This window comes from Nicotiana tabacum, chromosome 2 (genome assembly GCF_000715075.1).
Source record: "Nicotiana tabacum cultivar K326 chromosome 2, ASM71507v2, whole genome shotgun sequence".
Taxonomy (NCBI): domain Eukaryota; kingdom Viridiplantae; phylum Streptophyta; class Magnoliopsida; order Solanales; family Solanaceae; genus Nicotiana; species Nicotiana tabacum.
The window spans coordinates 115,364,472-115,386,204 of NC_134081.1; the positions used below are offsets into that span (position 1 = coordinate 115,364,472).

General features: G+C 42.8%; 1 pseudogene; it reads left to right on the plus strand.

The window, feature by feature from the left end:
• Positions 1–661: 661 nt before the first annotated feature.
• Positions 662–21,733, plus strand: part of LOC107800170 (peroxidase 3-like) — a 65,964-nt pseudogene continuing 44,892 nt past the window's right edge.

Here is a 21,733-nt window from a genome sequence, read left to right on the forward strand (position 1 = left end):
TTATATTATCTCTTAGTACATAGAAAAAACAATTAGCAAGCCACTTTTCCCTCTATTAATTTAACGAGAGCCAGAGGCGAAGCTAGAATTTAAACGTTAAAGGTTCTAGATTTTAGAACAACGACTTCACGTGCTAATAACTGAGTTCTAAATTTAATATTTAATCATATTTAATGAATTTCTTAACACAAATACGTTGTTTCAGCAAAAGTTAATGGGTTCGGTCGAACCCTTATTCGGGTTTCTTGCTCCGCCCATGACAAGGATATGAATAGGTATCAACTTGTATAAATGTCAACTATTATAGCAGGTGTTACTACCTATTATCATAAGAACTTGGAACTCCCATGCACCATTATGAAGGTGGCTGTATCTTCAGGAGCAGGTACTAATAACCATGATTATTATCAGTGTTTTTGAAAAAGAAGATTAGTTTAAGTGTCTAATATATATGTGAGAGGTTGGTAAGTAAATTTGAATCTAACTAAATGAAAGAGACAGTCTATAACGAATCTATTTTTTATGTACTACTAAAAAAGATGGAAAATGACAAACTAACGCAAGTTAGCTAAAAAAATGTGCCTATAAATTCTGTCTGATCCAATTGGATTAGATGTGTGTGTAGCAAGTCGAACAAAGGAGGAGACCTCTTTCAGTTCAAAGTTGCAAAAAACTTGTAAGCAAAATGGCTAACTTTGGCTATTTGGGTAATTTTCTACTGTTCTGTATTCTACTAGGAATAGTGACTTCTAGCCATGCTCAGTTACAGCTCAACTTTTATGCAAAGAGCTGTCCAAAAGCAGAGAAGATAATTCAAGATTATGTCCAAAAGCACATCCCAAATGCTCCATCTCTTGCAGCTGCCTTGCTCATACTGCAGTTCCACGATTGTTTTGTCAGGGTAAGTTTTTCACATATATGCAAGCTCTATATTTACTCAATAGTTACTGCCATTCTTGACGGCAGCCCAGTGGACTAAGCTCCCATTATATGCGGGGTCCGGGTAAGGGTCGGACCACAAGGTTCTATTGTACGCAGCCTTACCCTATATTTCTGCAACACGGCTCGAACCCATGACCTCCTGATCACGTGACAACAACTTTACCAGTTGCGCCTAGGTTACCCTTCACTGCCATAAGTGTAATTATTTTTTTTTAATCTTCATTTGGGATTTTACAGGGTTGTGATGCATCTGTGCTTCTGAATTTCACTTCGAGCACGAAAAACCAAACTGAAAAGGTGGCTATTCCTAATCAAACACTGAGAGGCTTCTCATTCATTGATGACGTGAAGAAAGCAGTTGAAGCTGAATGCCTGGAGTAGTCTCTTGTGCAGATATTGTTGCCTTAGTTTCTAGAGACTCCGTCGTGGTCACGGTAAGTACAAAACTTGAACCTACTTTTTAATTGGTTCCAACTTGTCGGACCATATTTGCTTATGTCGCATCTTTCTCAGACCAATAAATAGAGCTGAAGTTATACTTCAATCCACTAATAAAAATCCGAAGTAACTAGTTCTAGTAAGTATGCAAGGGCTAAATTAGATGACATATGTTCTTAATCTCATCGCCTCCCTTTATATCTTTGCTTGACAGGGAGGTCGTTTCTGGAATGTTCCAACTGGTAGAAGAGATGGAAGAATATCAAACGCGTCCGAAGCTTTGGCAAACATCCCTCCTCCAACTAGTAACTTTTCCAGTCTAAAGACATCTTTTGCTAGCAAAGATCTTGACCTAAAAGATTTGGTCCTATTGTCTGGTAAGTTTAAATTAGGACATATTTCTACTTCTTCTATATTAAGTTTTTCCATATATTTAATAAGTCTTTCTTAACAAGAATCATTATTACTATGAACAATTTGTTATTAAGTGCACATATTATTGGAGTTTCTCATTGCTCGTCATTTTCAACACGTTTATACAATTTTACCGGCGTTTTGGGCACACAAGATCCATCTCTAGACAACGAATATGCAGCTAATCTTAAGGCGAATGTAACGACCCGACCGGTTGTTTTGAGGTCTAGCGTGTCGTTCGTCGGTTGGAGGCCATGAGCAGTTTCACTTCAGGTATTATGACTTGTGCGTATGGTCGGAATTGAATTCGGGAAGTTCGGAGTTGGATCGGAAAGATAATTCTCATTTCGAAAGCTTTAAGTTGGAAGAATTAACTAAGATTGGATTGTAGAGTAAACGGCCTCAGAATCGAGATTTGAAGGTTCCAGCAGGTTCGTATGATGATTTCGGACCAGGGCGTATGTTCGGATCAGGTTTTGGATGCCCCGGGAGCGTTTCCGCACCTATTGCGGAAGTTAGCATTTTGAAAGAATTTTATTAATTTGAGTTGAAGTGCATTTCAATGTTATCAATAGGGCTGCTTATCGGGCGGATTGGGCGGTTATATACTCTTAACGGTTTGGCTTATCGGTTATCGACTTTTAAATGTATTAATCCGCTAGCCACCCGATAAGATATTGGGCGGATTAGTATCGGTTTTGCACTTATCGGGCGGTTATCGGACGGTTTATCGGATTGTTTGTTGACCGCTATGACTCAAAATAAAATTCCTAAGAAGAGAGCTAAATAGAAAAAATAGAGAGATGTGTATTCCAACGTATTTTCCAGTAGAATCATCTCTGGGGATGAGCCTATTAACAACTTATAACTATCATAAGAAATAGAAGAGAACACTGGGTATAATACATGATAATCAAAATTATCTAATAGTAACTAAATGGAATAGTAAATTATAACTAAATGTCTAATAGTAAATTAGTAATAGAGAATAGAGATAGAGTACTGGAAGTGGAAGAATGGTTTTTGATTATTTAATATATATATATATATATATTCTTAACGGGTTAACGGATTATCCGTTAAGAAAATTGAATGGATAAAAATAAATAATTTTATATATATATATATACACACACACACACACACACACACACACTTAACGGGTTAACAGATTATCCGTTAAGAAAATTGAATAATCCGCCCCCAAACCGATAAGCCGTTAATAAAAAAATTTCAATCCGTTCCCCGTCCGTTAAACCGTTGAACCGATACCAATAAGCCATTAAGCTTCAATTTCGGTTCGATTTTCGATTTCGGTTCGATTTTGAACACCCCTAGTTATCAATGTCCGTTTGGGATTCCAAGTCTGGGGATAGCTCCGTATGGTGATTCTGGTATTGGGAGCGCGACCGGAAGTGAATTTGGAGGTCCGTAGGTCATTTTGGGGTCATTTGGCGAAAGTTGAAAATTTGGATAATTTTGAGAAGTTTGACCGGAAGTGGACTTTTTGATATCGGGGTCAAAATCTGATTTCGAAAGTTGAGTAGGTCCGTAATGTCAATTGTGACTTGTGTGCAAATTTTGAGGTCAATCAGACGTGATTTGATAGGTTTCAACATCGATTGTAGAAGTTGAAGTCTCAAAGTTTATTGAGTTTGAATTGGAGGGTGATTCGAAGTTTCGATGTTGTTGGACGTGAATTAAAGGCTCGACTAAGTTCGTAATGTATTTTGGGATGTGCTGGTATGATTGGTGGAGGTACCGAGGGCCTCGGGTGGAATTTGGATGGTTAACGGATTGAAATTTGACTTGAGGGATTTGCTGAAGTTGCTGTCATGATTGTTGCTGGTTTCCTTATACGCGTTCGCGAGTGGAAGTCCGCGATCGAGTAGAGTTGTTTGGGGGCGACTGTGAAATGTGCTATGCGGTCGCGATGATAGACCTGCCATCGCGGTGCGGTGAGTAGTTGTGCTACGCGAACGCGGCTGTGGTAATGCATTCGCGAAGAAGGAATGTGAAATGGCCTGATGCTATGCATTTGCTCATCGCGATCGCATGAGGAGGAGTGCGATCGCGAAGTGTTGGGTTACAGAACGTCGCATTCGCATGGGCTTGTGTGCGGTCGTGTAGAGGAAAATGCAGAGGCAATGTGCTTAGCCTTCGTGATCGCGATCGCGAAGGCACTCTCGCGATCGCGAAGAAGGGCGGACCTGGGCTGGGCAGAATGTATTAAAAGCGGGGTTTGAGTTCATTTCACCCATTTTTCACACAGCTTGGGCGATTTTTGGAGTTTTTGAAGAGGGGATTTCATCATCAAGCATGAGGTAAGTGATTTCTACTAGTTGTGAATTACATACAAGGTTTGATTTGGGCATGAAAATTTGTAGAAATTTGGGGTTTTGAAGAAAAACCTAAAATTTGTATTTTTGGATTTTTTTACCACGAAATTAGATACGGAATTTGGAATAAATGATATAATCAAGTTCGTGGGGTTATGGGTGAAGTTTATTTACGAAAACTTTCGGAATCCGGGCACATGGGCCAGAGAGTGGTTTTTATCGAACGAAGTTGGGAATTATTGTAAATAGGATTATAATGAGTATTTGAGTATATATTTAAGGAATTTCTCAATTTGTGACTAGTTTCGGAGCGTTGGGCGTCGGTTTGAGTTGTCGGAAGGCCTTGGGAGCCGGTTATGGAACTACAGAGCGAGATAAGTCTCCTTTCTAACCTTGTAAGAGGGAATTAACCCCATAGGTGAATTAAATTATTGTGTGCTTCTATTTGTGGGGGCTACTTACGCACGAGTTGACGAGAGTCCGTACGTGCTACTAGCTATGCCTACGTCCGTGTAGTTTTAGGCTCACATCATGCCTTGTTGATATTGTTATTGATTTATATTTATTGTTTGCCTTGAGAGGGAGCGAGATTTAGTCTGCTTATTAAATGTTTTGAAAGGAGTTGAAATTGAAAAACTTAAGATTTAAAAGGTTTCATTTGAACTTCGTAATTTCGAAAAGAATTGAGGAATAATATAATAGCTGAAGAAATCAATGTATAACCGCATCGCATGTATGTTTCGCGAGCGGGATAATTTCCTTAAAAAGCTACAAGCTGAATTTCCCTTATTTTGAAAAGAATCAAGAAAGATATATGATTTTAATGTTAAATTTATATTTGACCGCGTCGTAAGTATGATCCACGAGCGGGGTGATCCCTAAATTTATGTTTGACCGCGTCGCACGTATGATTCGCGAGCGGGGTATTTCCTACTACTCTCATGGGAGCGGGCCGTTCGCCTCGGCAGATTAAATAGATGCATCTATGGTTCGCGCCATTCGACCCTCTGGCAGTGCACAATTTAAATATTTGTTGGATCGGGTTGTACGACCTCGGCATGATTTGCACATGGTTGTATTGCTTGCCTTGAAATTTATAAATAATGATATTGCCTCCCTGGTGTGAGATAAATTGATAAATGATGAAATGTGAATTTGGAAACCTCTTATTAACAAAGGAATTGTTTACTTGATTCATGATTTCCTTGAGTTTACTGCCGTTTTTAATAAATCCATGACTAATTATATTATTGATGGCCACAGTAAGTGTTGAAGTCGACCCCTCGTCACTACTTACTGGGTACGCATTGATTTACGTACTGATACTACACTTGTTGCACGTTTTGTGCAGGTACATTTATGACTAGTGGCCTTGTAGGCGCAGAGGCACGGTTATTACGGGGATTTAGGTGAGCTGCATCTTATGTACGACCCGCAGCCAGCAGAGTCCCCTTCAGGGTATTGTATTTTCTTTCCTGTCCAAAATTTGTATTCCGGACAGTTATTGTATTTTATTTTAAATTCCTAAAAAATGCTCATGCACTTGTGACACCGGGTTCTAGGATGATTATAGGATGTTCAGTATTGAAATTGGAAAATATTGCTATTTATTCTGTAAATTCATCTTTTACTCGATAAATTGAAGTAAATTTACGATTTCAAAAATATTAAAATGAGAATTTAACTAAATATTTAGTGTTGGCTTGCCTGACAGTGGTATCCGGTGCCATCACGACCTTTAACGGATTTTGGGTCGTGACAACATGGTATCAGAGCCCTAGGTTCACTTAGGTCTCATGAGTCATGAGCGAGTCTAGTAGAGTCTTGCGGATCGGTACGGAGATGTCTGTACTTATCTTTGAGAGGCTACAGGGCTGTTTGGAGCACTTCCCTTCCTGATTCTCATCATGCGATTTGATTCCTTTGAGGCTTATGCCTTCGTTTCTTTCCTATTCAATCTTATGCAACGTGAAGCGCTTGCTATCGATCGAGAATTGAGGAATTGTAATGGCACTACAGATGTGGTGCGAGATGTTTCTCCCTGCGTATTTGATTGGGCTATTGTCGTCGCCTTGTGGAAGGATATTTCGTCATTTCAGCTCAGTAACTGTACTTCTGAGAGCTTTGAGGCTATGCACAAGTTGCTATGATGCTCATGAGTTGTTATCGCATAGTATTGATGTGATGGTAGGATACTTGCCTATGTCTCGGGGCAGTGAATGACTTGAAAAGAGGTTTACTCAGTGCATGGTTAAGAGATTCGGTATTTTTACTTCCGACGGAAGAAAGGCAATCGAACTAAGAATGTTCAGACTTGGGTTGATGGAGTAGCGGGACTCGATATTTTCGAGCGTGGTGGAATCTTCGTCTGTGATGTGACGTCATCGTCCTTGATTGGTTATAATGTGTTAAGTTCGCTGGTCTTATGGTTTTCTTCAATTCACCTTGGGGCAGAGTATTATAAATGGTGTCGTGAAAGAGGCTGTCAGAGGTCGCAGTGTGCAGTGGTTTAGGATTAAATCGGCATTCCTGGTATTGATGGCTCGAGAAAGATGATTTCGGAAAGGTTTAAAGTTGGTAGCGATCTATCGGTTCAAGTGCTATAGAGGTAGATTTTGATTTAAGGAAACAACTGGGCAGCGAAGGATGAGGAAGGACATGTGGGAGGTGCCTTGCGGTGGATAAACTTATAGAAGGCCAAGTGTGAGAAACAGGAGTCGGGTAGTTACTTAAAGAAGTGAGTTTGACCAAAGTGGGAGAGTGGCAGAGTAGCTTCTGTGATAGGATAGCTACACGCCTTGAGGAAAGTTTAGAGTGACTTGGGAATTATGGTGGACGGTGATTGCGTCTACGGACTTAATTTGAAATATAGGACATTATGCGGCATGAGATTGGATACAACAGAAAGGAGTAGCTTGATATGAAGAAGGATACAACATGACTTTGGATTGGAATGTATTGTCGCACCTTTAGTTGACATTCATGAGGAGTAAATGGACTAGTGCAGCTGGTGAATGAGCTCGAACTCAGGATGATCTACTGATTTCGTAGTAATTATACCCAGTGCAGTGGCGTTGGAATATGTCGGCATGTAATTTCCACATGTGGGTTATCTCCTATGAGCAGGTTAGCGGTCACGTGGTGTTGATGGAGCTTATGCGAAGAATTCTACTGGCTACCCGGTAAGAGATTGAATATGTAAATGTGGCTAGTGGTTCGGAGTGTTCATTAAGCGTTAATGGAAGGATTTCAAGGAATTTGGCGAGTCGATTGTGTTAGATCATGTCGATGAAGGAAGAATCTTGGTGGGTTCCAGGTTCAGTCAATAGTAGCATCAAGCTAAGTGGGAGAGTCCCACCGCCTACAGTTAGATTACATGGTCATCTATTTGTAATATTTTTAGTTATCGGCATATTGATGGGTTATTACGACTAAGGAAAGAGAACATTAGTGGTAAGTTGAGCAAACAATTTGATGAATGTATGCTATAGTTGGCCTTATCGATTTATGCTCAAGCTTTGGGAAGACTTAAGATTTATGCTTCGTGTAGAGGCGAGTTATAAGGAAGATGATTCGGCCAGGTGCTTCTTTGAGAGGGTGCTCATGTGCTAGCAGAGCTTTGGAGTTGATTATATTCGGGACCAAGTCAGAGTGGGTGACTCTCAATAACGGTCCTAGTGGATTCAAAAGTTAAGGTGTGGTGCCTAAGGATTTCGAGTCCATAATATGGTTGAATATCGAGCTTTTGCAGCAGATTATGATAAAAGAGCTTGGAGTGTTCCGTGTTATCTTTGGTCCATGGGGTATCATGAGAGGAAGGGGAGCATGTAACTTTGGATTTATAGAAGAATCATCAGAATGGGTATATCAGTTGAAGACGCGATTATGCGCACAAGGAGGGTATGAAATGGATCGTGGGTTTTGAGACAATGTAGTCTCGTAAAATGGGGGCACTCGGGATGAGTGCCGATTGAATTCGTTATATTGATAAAAGAGTTTTTGTTATTTCTAAGAAAGATCCAGAGTAAATTAGGAGAAGTCGGGTTTGGTTAGCAATGGTTGAATTGGCATGATGATGGCAATGATCAACTCCTTCAGCGTGTTGAGTTGCGCATGTGATTTGTGGCAGTACGTGCGAGGTTTGACGGTCATCGTAATTGATTTTATTTGGGGGCATTCGAGCATTATGGCATGTTATGTGTAGACGGATCCCGGAAGGATTATGGTGGTTTAAACCACTACTCGAGGTTTGTATTTTCTGTGGTCATGGGAATTTGGCTGCGTGTTGCAATGGTTCTCTTGAAATGAGCTAAGTAAAATGTTTCTATATGATGAAGTGTTTACCCTATTAGTGGATCCAGAGTTATGATGAAACCTTTGTGCTCTTGCGCATTGGCATGATTAAGTGCAGTGATTAGCATGGGATTTGGAAGTTGAGGATCAAGGTTACGGCTCAGTGTTGGCAAGAATGTCACACGCTCGGATGAGCGAGGAAGGAGCCAGATGGTTGGAACCAGCTGGTATTGTCTTTAGCGTCACATGAGATCGGTGTCTTGTGTAAGGGGCTTGAGTTCTGATTTGCGGATTTTTGACAGTGGGATTATGGAAGTTTGTTTCGAATTTGACAGCCGTTCTTGTATGTTAAAGGGGGGCGGGGGGCTATTATGGACCCTTGAAAGGTTATTAGCCTAGTACAATGCGGTCAGAATCGGCTTGAGGTTTGTGGATGGATTTAAATGTGAATATGGGCTCTATGTCAGGCCGAATGTGTTAATCTCGGCATAGCGCTCCTTATGGAGGAGTATTCGGGTGTTGGATGTTATTTCGTCGTCGGCTATTTCATGTAATACTGTATTGTGCCGTGTGAGTTGTGAAACAGCTTGATGATTACATATGAGTTGAGGTTCCGCATAGCGATGGGGTTATGTGAGCAGGATGGCTCTCGAGAGTTAGATCATATATCGCACCTTAGTTATGCTTGAGTTTTGTAGCGTATGGCGCTATCTGTCTCCCCAGGGATGGTATTATGCACTTGGCGTGTTTGTGGCCGTTATTCGGGTATTTCGCAGGTATGAGCATTTTAGCTCGGTAACTAATTCCTTATAGGTTATTATGTGTGAATCAGGTGGCATGCCGCCACGGGTATGTTGTTTGGATCGGGTTGCACGCCGCAACAGTGTGATGTTGAGTTTATTCCCCTATGTCTATTTTCGTATGTTTTGCTTTCCATTTTCTGAGGAAGGTTCGTAACTCCTTTTCGGTTGTTTAGTTAGTTACGTGGGTTGAGTAGTTCTTTCCAGAGTTCGTTTTCCTTATGTATCACATTCAAGTTTGTAGTTTGTCGGCACATTGTGGCATCATATGAGATTTTTGACAGAGTCTGAGGTGGCTTATTGCCTGGGAAGCTTATGTTGGGAGAGACGGGATTATTGGACCAGGGGTTAGTGTGATCAGATCGGTATGAGACATAGTTAAAGAGTAAATATCGGTATTCAGTCCAGAATGAGGTAATGGTTCTTGTCAAGGGGAGAAACTCAATGAATGATTGACTCGGCAGTTGGTTGTAAATTTCTACGCATCTTTTCCGCAGTGGCAGCATTACAAGAGTTGGAGCAGGACATGTGTGTGGCATGAGGTGTGTTGTGGACATCAGGTTCGTGGAATTTCGGCTATTATTATCAGAGGATGTTATTATGGTCATGTGAATTATGCAGTGCATGGTATGAATTCAGCAAAGGTATGCAGTCATGATTTGGTACATCGTGTGATGATTGATACGGTGATCGTATGTTGGAAACAGGCCTAGCAGAAGATTCTGGATGTTGGAATTTGGCTCTAAGGCTAGTTTGACTAAACAAAAGGGGAATCTATAGATTTACTCGAGCCAGTGTGCTTAACTGAGTTGTGGTAGCACGATTAGGTGCACGAGGTGCTAATAAGTGATTTCGGACAACTCCAACGCAGTTCTTAGCACGTTCGAGGACGAACGTATGTTTAAGTGGGAGAGAATGTAACGACCCGACCGGTTGTTTTGAGCTCTAGCACATTGTTCGGAGGTTGGAGGCCATGAGCAGCTTCACTTCAGGTATTATGACTTGTTCGTATGGTTGTAATTGAATTTTGGAAAGTTCGGAGTTGGATCGAAAAGAAAATTCTCATTTCGAAAACTTTAAGTTGGAAGAATTGACTAAGATTGGATTTTAGAGTAAACGGCCTAGGAATCTGGATTTGAAGGTTCTAGAAGGTTTGTATGATGATTTCGTACCTGGGCGTATGTTCGAATCGGGTTTTGGATGCCCCAGGAGCGTTTCGGCACCTATTGCGGAAGTTAGCATTTTGGAAGAATTTTATTAATTTGAGTTGAAGTTCATTTCAATGTTATCAACCTCTGTTTGGGATTCCGAGTTTGGTGATAGCTCTGTATGGTGATTCCGGTATTGGGAGCGCGACCGGAAGTGGATTTGGAGGTCCGTAGGTCGTTTTGGGGTCATTTGGCAAAAGTTGGAAATTTGGATAATTTTGAGAAGTTTGACCGGAAGTAGACTTTTTGAATACGGAGTCGGAATCCAATTCTGGAAGTTGGAGTAGGTTCGTAATGTCAAATGTGACTTGTGTGCAAAATTTGAGGTCAATCGGACGTGATTTGATAGGTTTCGGCTCAATTGTAGAAGTTGATGTTTCAAAGTTCATTGAGTTTGAATTGGAGGGTGATTCGAAGTTTCGATAATGTTGGACGTGAATTAAAGGCTCAACTAAGTTCGTAATGTGTTTTGGGTCGTGTTGGTATGATTGGTGGAGGTCCCGAGGGCCTCGGGTGGAATTTGGATGGTTAACGGATTGAAATTTGAGTTGAGGGATTTGCTGAAATTGTTGTTATGACTGTTGCTGGTTTCCTTATACTCGATCGCGAGTGGAAGTCCGCGATTGCGTAGAGTTGTTTTGGGGCAACTATGAAATGTGCTATGCGGTCGCGATGATGGACCTGTGATCGCGGTGCGGTGGGTAGTTGCGCTATGCGAACGCGGCTGTGGTAATGCGTTCGCGAAGAAAGAATGTGGAATGGCCTGATGCTACGCGTTTGCTCATCGCGATCGCGTGAGGAGGAGTGCGATTGAGAAGTGTTGGGTTACCGAACGTCGTGTTTGCGTGGGCTAGTGTGCGGTTGCGTAGAGAAAAATGCGGAGGCAGTGTGCTTAGCCTTCGCGATCGCGAAGAAGGGCGGACCTGGGCTGAGTAGAATGTTTTAAAAGCGGGGTTTGAGTTCATTTCACCCATTTTTCACACTGCTTGGGCGATTTTTGGAGCTTTTGAAGAGGGGATTTCATCATCAAGCATGAGGCAAGTGATTTCTACTAGTTGTGAGTTACATACAAGGTTTATACTTGGATTTAGGCATGAAAATTTGTAGAAATTTGGGGTTTTGAAGAAAAACCTAGAAATTTGTATTTTTGGATTTTTTTACCACGAAATTGGACACGAAATTTGGAATAAATGATATAATCGAGTTCGTGGGGTTATGAGTGAAGTTTATCTTCGAAAACTTTTGGAATCCGGGCACGTGGGCCCGAGGGTGGTTTTTATCAACTTTTCGAACGGAGTTGGAAATTGTTGTAAATAAGATTATAATGAGTATTTGAGTATATATTTATGGATTTTCTCAATTTTTGACTAGTTTCGGAGCATTGGGCGTCGGTTTGAGTTGTCGGAAGGCCTTGGGAGCCGGTTATGGAACTACGGAGCGAGGTAAGTCTCCTTTCTAACCTTGTAAGAGGGAATTAACCCCATAGGTAAACTAAATTATTGTGTGCTTCTATTTGTGAGGGCTACGTATGCACGGGGTGACGAGAGTCCGTACGTAGCTACTAGCTGTGCCTATGTCCGGTAGTTTTAGGCTCACATCATGCCCTGTTGATATTGTTATTGATTTATGTTTATTGTTTGCCTTGAGATGGAGCGAGATTGAGTCTGCTTATTAAATGTTTTGAAAGGAGTTAAAATTGAAGAACTTAAGATTTAAAAGGTTTCATTTGAACTTCGTAATTTCAAAAAGAATTGAGGAATAATATAATAGCTGAAGAAATCTATGTGTAACCGCGTCGCATGTATGTTTCGCGAGCGGGGTAATTTCCTTAAAAAGCTACAAGCTAAATTTCCCTTATTTTGAAAAGAATCAAGAAAGAGATATGATTTTAATGTTAAATTTATATTTGACAGCATCGCAAGTATGATCCGCGAGCGGGGTGATCCCTAAATTTATGTTTGACCGCATCGCACGTATGATTCGCGAGTGGGGTATTTCCTACTACTCTCATGGGAGCGGGCCGTTCGCCTCGGCAGATTAAATAGATGCATCTATGGTTCGTGCCATTCGACCCTCTGGCAGTGCACATTTTAAATATTTGTTGGATCGGGCCGTACGGCCTCGACATGATTTGCGCATGCTTGTATTGCTTGCCTTGAAATTTATAAATAATGCTATTGCCTCCCTGGTCTGAGATAAATTGATAAATGATGAAATATGAATTTGGAAACGTCTTATTAACAAAGGAATTGTTTACTTGATTCATGATTTTCTTGAGTTTACTGCCCTTTTTAATAAATCCACGACTAATTATATTATTGATGGTGTCACGACCCGGAATTCCAACAGGCGGGACCGTGATGGCGCCTAACATTTCACTTGCTAGGCAAGCCAACGTTAGAGAATCATTAAACCAAATCCTTTTTTCCATTCAGCAACTAACAATACTTAACTAAGATGAAATATAATAAATGCGGAATAATATAAAAACTGTATTAATTACTACCACCCAGATCTGGAGTCACAATTCACAAGCATTCTAGAATTCACTACAAGTAATAGTCTAAAAGAAATACAACTGTTTGAGTGAAAGAAACAATAAAACAGAAGGATAGGCGGGGACTTCAAGGTCTGTGAATGCCGACAGATCTACCTTGAGTCTCCGGATAGCGGGTCCAACAGCTAAAATCTCGATTAACCCGAGCTCGTAAGAAAATCTGCACAGAAAGTGCAGAGTGCAGTATCAGTACAACTGACCCCATGTACTGGTAAGTGTCGAGTCTAACCTCGACGAAGTAGTGACGAGGCTAAGGCAAGGCACCTACAATTCAACCTGTACAATTTAACAGTGTATATACAAATAACAGTAATGGAGAGCTAGACAGGAAATATCGGGAGGGAGAAACATACTGGGGGAAATACGAGATAAAGAACTACAGCAGAAGGATAAATGGAACAATTGAAACTCACCCGAGCCCTTGGGGCTCCAAACCAAACACGCACACAAGTCTAAAAATATCATACGGACTTGCTCGCATGATCAAATTGCCAAAATAACACCTAGAACTATGCATTTAGCCCCAAATCCAATGAAATTCTCAAGAACACTTTAAAATTCCTATCTTCTCAACTGGACGTCCGAATCATGTCAAATCAACTCTGTTTCTCACCAAATTGCACAAACAAGTCTTAAATATTATAATGAACCTGTACAGGGCTCCGGAACCAAAATACGGACCCGGTACTAACAATGCCAAACATCAATCAATTCTTAAAAATAAATAATTTTCAGACTTTTAATTTTCATAAAAAATTCATAACTTGAGCTAGGGACCTCCGAATTCGATTCCGGGCATACGCCCAGGTCCCATAATTCGATACGGACCCACCGAGACCGTCAAAACATAGATCCGGGCCTGTTTACCAAAAATGTTGACCGAATTCAACTAAAATCAACTTTTAAGGCAAAAATTCTTATTTTCATCAGTTTTCAACATAAAAGCTTTCCGGAAACATTCCCGAACTGTGCACGCAAATCAAGGAGGGTAAAAATTAGATTTTTAAGGCTTAAGAGCGCAGAATCAAGTTCTAAAACATGAGATGACCTTTTGGGTCATTACATTCTCCACCTCTAAAACAACCGTTCGTCCTCGAACGGTCATAGAAAAGTACCTAGGCTGGTGAAAAGGTAGGGATAGCTACTCCGCATATCGGACTCGGACTCCCAAGTGGCTGCCTCAACAGGCTGACCTCCCCACTGTACTCGAACTTGCCGGGCTAGAATAGTCACCGACTCCTCCTCGTAAGTCAAATCCTTATCCAACTGGATAGAGCTAAAATCTAACACATGGGAGGGATCACCGTGATACTTCTGAAGCATGGACACATGGAATACCGGATGAACAACTACTAAACTAGGTGGCAATGCAAGCGTGTAAGCCACCTCTTCTACCCTCTCTAGAATCTCATAAGGTCTGATATACTTAGGGCTCAACTTGCCCTTCTTTCTGAACCTCATTACAACCTTCATGGGTGATAACCGAAGCAACACTCTCTCTCCGACCATGAATACAACATCATGAACTCTGTGGTCGGCATAACTCTTCTACCTGGACTAAGCTGTGTGAAGTAGATCCTGAATAATCTTGACCTTATCCAAGGCATCCTATACTAAGTCTGTGCCCAACAACCGAGCCCGTCTTGCTCAAACCACCCAACTGGCGACCGACACTGCCTACCATATAGTGCCTCATAGGGAGCCATCTGAATGCTCGACTAGTAGCTGTTGTTGTAGGCAAACTCTATAAGGGACAAGAACTGATCCCATGATCCTCCGAAGTCTATAACACATGCACGGAGCATATCCTCCAAGATCTGAATAGTGCACTCGGACTGCCCATCCATCTGAGGATGAAACGATGTGCTCAACTCAACTCGCGTGCCCAACTCACACTGTACTACTCTCCAAAAGTGCGAGGTGAACTGCGTACCTCGATCAAAAATGATAGACACGGGCACACCGTGAAGACGGACGATCTCGCGGATGTAAATATCTGCCAACCGCTCCGAAGAATAGGTAACTGCCATAGGAATGAAATGCGCTGACTTAGTCAGCCTGTCCACAATGACCCAAACTGCGTCGAACTTCCTCTGAGTCCGTGGGAGTCCAACAACAAAATCCATAGTGATACGCTCCCACTTCCACTCAGGAATCTCTATCTTTTGAAGCAAACCACTAGGTCTCTGATGCTCATACTTTACTTGCTGGCAATTTAGGCACTGAGCTATATATGCAACTATGTCTTTCTCCATCCTCCTCCACCAATAATGCTACCGCAAGTCCTGATACATCCTGGTGGCGCCCGTATGAATAGAATACCGGGAACTGTGGGCCTCCTCAAGAATCAACTCATGAAGTCCATCCACATTAGGCACACAAATACGGCCCTGCATCCTCAAAACTCCGTCATCTCCAACAGTAACCTGCTTGGCACCACCGTGCCGCACTGTGTCTCTAAGGACAAGTAAATGAGGATCGTCATCCTGCCGATCTCTGATGTGCTCAAACAAAGAAGGCCGAGCAACTGTACAAGCTACAACACGGCTGGGCTCAGAAATATCCAACCTCACGAACTGGTTGGCCAGGGCCTGAACATCCAATGCAAGCAGTCTCTCACCAACTGGACTATAAGCAAGGCTACCCATACTAGCTAACTTTCTACTCAAAGCATCGGCCATCACATTGGCCTTCCCGGGATGATATAATATGGTGATATCATAGTGTTTCAATAGCTCCACCCACCTTATCTGCCTCAAATTGAGTTCCTTCTGCTTGAACAAATACTGCAAGCTCCGATGATCCGTGAACACCTCACATGGCATGCCGTAAAGATAGTGCCTCCAAATCTTCAGCGCGTGAATAATGGCTGCTAGCTCTAGATCATGAACATGGTAATTCTTCTCGTGAACCTTTAGTTGCCACGAAGCATATGCAATAACCTTGCCACCCTGCATCAATACCGCACTCAGACCAATACGAGATGCGTCACAATATACTGTGTATCCTGAGCCTGTGGGAAATTAGCCCAAATGACATCACTAGAAACTCATAATGCCCATACCGAGTCCGAAAAGCTGTCTTAGGGAAATTGGATGCCCTAATCCTCAGCTGATGGTAGCCAGATCTCAAATCAATCTTCGAAAACACCTTGGCACCCTGAAGCTGATCAAATAAATCATCTTTCCTCGGCAATGGATACTTGTTCTTGATGGTGACTTTGTTCCACTGCCGATAATCTATACACATCCTCATCGATCCATCTTTCTTCTTCACAAACAACACAGGTGCACCCCAGGGCGAGACACTAGGTCTAATGAAGCCCTTATAAAGCAAATCTTGTAAATGTTCTTTCAATTCTTTCAACTCTTGCGGGGCCATGCGATATGGCGTAATGGAAATGGGCTGAGTGCCCAGAGCCAAATCAATGCAGAAATCAATACCCCTGTCGGGCGGCATCCCCGGCAGGTCTGCAGGAAATACCTGTAGAAACTCATGAATAACCGGCACTGAATCCATGGAAGGAACCTCCGTACTAGAATCACGGATATAAGCCAAATAAGCTAGATACCCCTTCTACCCCAGAATCGAGGGCCACGGTCGAAGGCATGATCGAGCCCAGGGTCGAGGGTCACGGTCGAAGGCCGGGTCGAAGACATAATAGAGGGCCAGGATCGAGAACCAGGATCGAGGGGCAGGACCGAGGGGCAGGACCGAGGACCTCGATCGAAGGCCAAGGTCGAGGTAGAACCGAGGATGTCTGGGCAGAATTATAAAAACAGGGACTTCGTCCCATTTGCCATTTTTGACAAATTGGAGCTTGAGGAGAGGCGATTTTTGATATATTTTCAAGGAAAAACTTGAGGTAAGTCCCTTGTGATCATTTCTACTCCATAATATTGAATTATCATAGAATAATCCAACTAGATTACATGATTTTGAGGTGTAAATCGGAGATTGGAACTTAGAAATTTGGAAATTAGATTTGTAGATTTAAGGGTCGAGTTGAGGTCGAATTTTGGTAAAATTGGTATGGGTAGACTCGTGGTTGAATGGGCTTTCGGATTTTGTAACTTTTGTCGGGTTCTGAGACGTGGGCCCCACGGGCAATTTTTGAGCTAATTTTCGGATTGTTATGGAAAAATCATTATTATCTTGTGGAATTAATTCCAATGAATTTTATTGACTGAAACGAATTATTTGTGACTAGATTCGAGTCATTCGGAGGCCGATTTGCGAGGCAAAGGTATAGCAGAGTAAAAAGTTTCACGTTTTGAGGTAAGTAACGATTGTAAATCTAGTCCTGAGGGTATGAAACCCCGGATTTTGTATCATTCTACTATTTTTAGTGATGCACATGCTAGGTGACGAGCGTGTGGGCGTGCACTGTTGGGGATTTGTGACTTGGTCCGCCCCGTAGCAACTGTAAAGTTACATACTTTGTTGAAACCATTGATTCTTATATGTTTTAGAAAGATTTTTTGTAAATTGGGCTGAATGCCATATTTGGGCCTTGCGCCAATGCTGTTTGGACCCTTAGGGGCTGTTTCTTACCATCCTTTCACTGTTTTCGATTGAAAAATCTATACTTAGTCATGTTTATATTTGTTTACCGCATAACTCAGTTTTATGACTCTATTTTGATGCATATAATTGTTTTGGGCCGAATGACCTGTTTTACTGAAATGCCCAAGGGCCTGATTTGTGAGGATGAGTGTGGATCGGGGCTGCCCGCCTGCAACATACTTTATGACTGAGTGAAGCCGAGGGCCTGATTTGTGAGGATGAGTGTGGATCGGGGCTGCCCGCCTGCAGCATACTTTATTATTATCGTACGTGAGTTGTCCGTGCAGATTATAGCGCTTGGGCTGAAGGAGCCCCTCCGGAGTCTGTACACACCCCCAGTGAGCGCAGGTACGTATTGAGTGCGATTGCCAAGTGCTGAGTGACTGGGAGGCAAGATTGATTGTGAGGTATGTCTGAGTGGCACGAGTGACTGTGAGGTTTGCCCGAGGGGCTGTATATGAGTGATGTTTGGCCCGAGGGGCTGTTTATGATTTCATCATTTTTGCTCACCTTTGCATTGAGCCTTTGTTTGAAAAACTGTTGGAAAAATGTCTTTAAATGATTTTTACTGGAACTGGGTTTAAACGAAACGTTTGATTCAAATCATGATTTTTTTTAGAGCATGTGGTATTTTACCGAGATTTCCGATGTGAACGTTATATGCTTTATTGCTCGTCACTACTGCTCAGTCTTTATTTATTGTTGTTACTTACTGAGTTGGCGTACTCACGTTACTCCCTGCACTTTGTGTTCAGATCCACGTGTAGCTGGACACGGTAGTGGTTATTGAGTGTTCTGGTTGCAGATTTTCTTGGAAATAGCAAGGTAGCTGTTTGGCGATCGCAGCCCCTGCTCTTCTCCCTCTTATCTTCCTCTAGTTGTATTTAGTTATTTTTTGGGCTACGTTAGCCTTGATATTGTTAGATAGATTGTAGTATATGCTCATGACTAGTGACACCCCGATGTCGGGCTTTTCTTTTCCGCACTTCTATTTTTCTTTGATTTGAACTCTTTAAATGGAGGTTTTATGTTAAATAACCTTGAAATTATATTTGAAATGAAAATATCATTTTGTTTTGGAAATTAGTCGGCTTGCCTAGTTCTACGATAGACGCCATCACGACAGGGGTTAGTTTTGGGTCGTGACAGATTGGTATCAGAGACTAGGTTACATAGGTCTCACGAGTCATGAGTGGGTTTAGTAGAGTCTTGCGAATCGGTACAGAGACGTCTGTACTTATCTTCAGGAGGCTGCAGAACCTTTAGGAAACTCCACATTCTTGAATTCTTGTTGTTCGAATCTGTTGATTCTAGTAACTAAACATCTGTTGTTTCATTCTCTCACAGATGGTGAGGACTCGTGCTACTGGTTAGGAGGGCCAGCTACCAGTACCACCAGCCAGGGCCGCGAGAGGCCAAGGCCGCAGTAGAGGCCGTGGTAGGGGCAGAGGTGCAGCCCGTATAGCAGTTGGGGCAGTACCTACAGATCCACCGGTTGTCCCAGATCAGGACCAAGTTCCAGTTGTTGATGCACCAGTTCAAGCACCACCTGTGCCTATTGTGATTCCAGGACTTCAGGAGGCCCTAGCTCAGATTCTGACAGCGTGTACTGGCCTTGCTCAGGCGGTCTCTATTTCGACGATCGCAACCACTTCTCAGGCCAGGGGAGGCACTCAGACTCCCGTCGCTCGCACACCCGAGCAGGTTATTCAGGGACTTCAGATACCAGAGTCACCACCAGCCCATCCGGTTGCTGTTGCTCAGGATTATGTGGTTCCTGCTATGCCTGAGGATGATCAGCGTAGGTTAGAGAGGTTTGGGAGACTTCAGCCACCACCTTTCAGTGGCATAGAGAGAGAGGATGCTCAGGACTTTTTGGACAGGTGTCAGAGGATACTCCGTACTGCTAGTATTTTGGAGACTTTTGGGGTCTCATTCACTACCTTTCAGTTTTCTGGGGCTGCACTCAGATGGTGGGAGACTTACGAGAGGCGTAGGCCTGTTGGCGCAACACCCCTTACTTGGTAGCAGTTCCTCGTGGTCTTTTTGGAGAAGTTCGTGCCTCGATCCCGCAGAGAGGAGCTGCGTAGACAGTTTGAGTAGCTCCGCCAGGGTGATATGTCTATGATGCAGTATTAGATGCGGTTCTCCGAGTTGGCCCGTCATGCTATCTGGTTGGTTCCCACGGACAGAGAGAGGATCATGAGGTTTATTGATGGCCTCACTTATCAGCTACAGTTGCTCATGACCAGGGAGCGGGTTTTGGGTGCTACCTTTGATGAGGTTGTCGACATTACGTGGCAGATTGAGATGGTTCGCAGTCAGGAGAGGGTTGAGCGAGAGGCCAAGAGGCTTCGTGGTCAGGGTGGATTTCAACGGTGCTCCTTTTGGGGGTCAGTTCCAGCACGGTAGAGGTCGTTATTTCAGATAGGCTCAGTCAGCTCGGCCATTTCATCGGGGTGCATCATCTGGCCATGGTTCTCACAGTTCTCATTAGGGCCACTCATCACTTAGTGCCCTTCCAGTTTAGAGTTCGTCATGTGCTCCACCTGTTCAGGGCTCTTCTATGCCAGGTTCTTCTACCAGTCATCCCGGTGCTAGGGGTTCCCTTCAGTTTCCACCGCCAGCACCAGGGAGTTATTTTGAGTGTGGGGAGCTTGGGCATATGTGGAGGCAGTGTCCTTGTCGTCATGGAGGTCTATCTCAGCAAAGGAGTCAGCCTCCGACTACAGCACCAGCTACCTCACCATCCGCCCAGTCAGCTCGGGGTGGAGGTCAGTCAGCTAGGGGTCGCCCTAGAGGGGGAGGCAGATCAGGGGGTGGTCAGGCCCGTCTCTATGCTCTCCCTGCCAGACCAGATGCTATTGCTTCAGATGCTGTGATTACAGGTATTGTCTTAGTTTTCCACAGAGATGCCTCAGTATTATTTGACCCTAGTTCCACGTATTCATATGTTTTCTCGTATTTCACCCATTTTTTGGATATGCCCCGTGAGTCCTTAGTCATGTGAATTATGCAGTGCATGGTGTGAATTCAGCAAAGGTATGCAGTCATATTTTGGTATATCGTGTGGTGATTGATACGGTGATTGTATGTTGGAAACAGGCCTAGCAGAAGATTCTGGATGTTGGAATTTGGCTCTAAGGCTAGTTTGACTAAACAAAAGGGGAATCTACAGATTTACTCGAGCCAGTGTGCTTAACTGAGTTGTGGTAGCACGATTAGGTGCACGAGGTGCTAATATGTGATTTCGGACAACTCCAGCGCAATTCTTAGCACGTTCGAGGATGAACGTATGTTTAAGTGGGAGAGAACGACCCGACCGGTCGTTTTGAGCTCTAGCACATCGTTCGGTGGTTGGAGGCCATGAGCAGCTTCACTTCAGGTATTATGACTTGTTCGTATGGTCGTAATTGAATTTCGGAAAGTTTGAAGTTGGATCGAAAAGAAAATTCTCATTTTGAAAACTTTAAGTTGGAAGAATTAACTAAGATTGGATTTTAGAGTAAACAGCCTCGTAATTGGGATTTGAAGGTTCTAGCAGGTTCGTATGATGATTTCGTACCTGGGAGTATGTTCGAATCGGGTTTTGGATGCCCCAGGAGCGTTTCGGCACCTATTGCGGAAGTTAGCATTTTGGAAGAATTTCATTAATTTGAGTTGAAGTGCATTTCAATGTTATCAACGTCCGTTTGGGATTCCGAGTTTGGTGATAGCTCTGTATGGTGATTCCGGTATTGGGAGCACGACCGGAAGTGGATTTGGAGGTCCGTAGGTCATTTTGGGGTCATTTGGCAAAAGTTGGAAATTTGGATAATTTTGAGAAGTTTGACCGGAAGTAAACTTTTTGATATCGGGGTCGAAATCCGATTCTGGAAGTTGGAGTAGGTCCTTAATGTCTAATGTAACTTGTGTGCAAAATTTGAGGTCAATCGGACGTGATTTGATAGGTTTTGGCTCGATTGTAGAAGTAGAAGTTTCAAAGTTCATTGAGTTTGAATTGGAGGGTGATTCGAAGTTTCGATATTGTTGGACGTGAATTAAAGGCTCAACTAAGTTCGTAATGTGTTTTGGGTCATGTTGGTATGATTGGTGGAGGTCCTGAGGGCCTCGGGTGGAATTTGGATGGTTAACGGATTGAAATTTGACTTGAGGGATCTGTTGAAATTGTTGTTT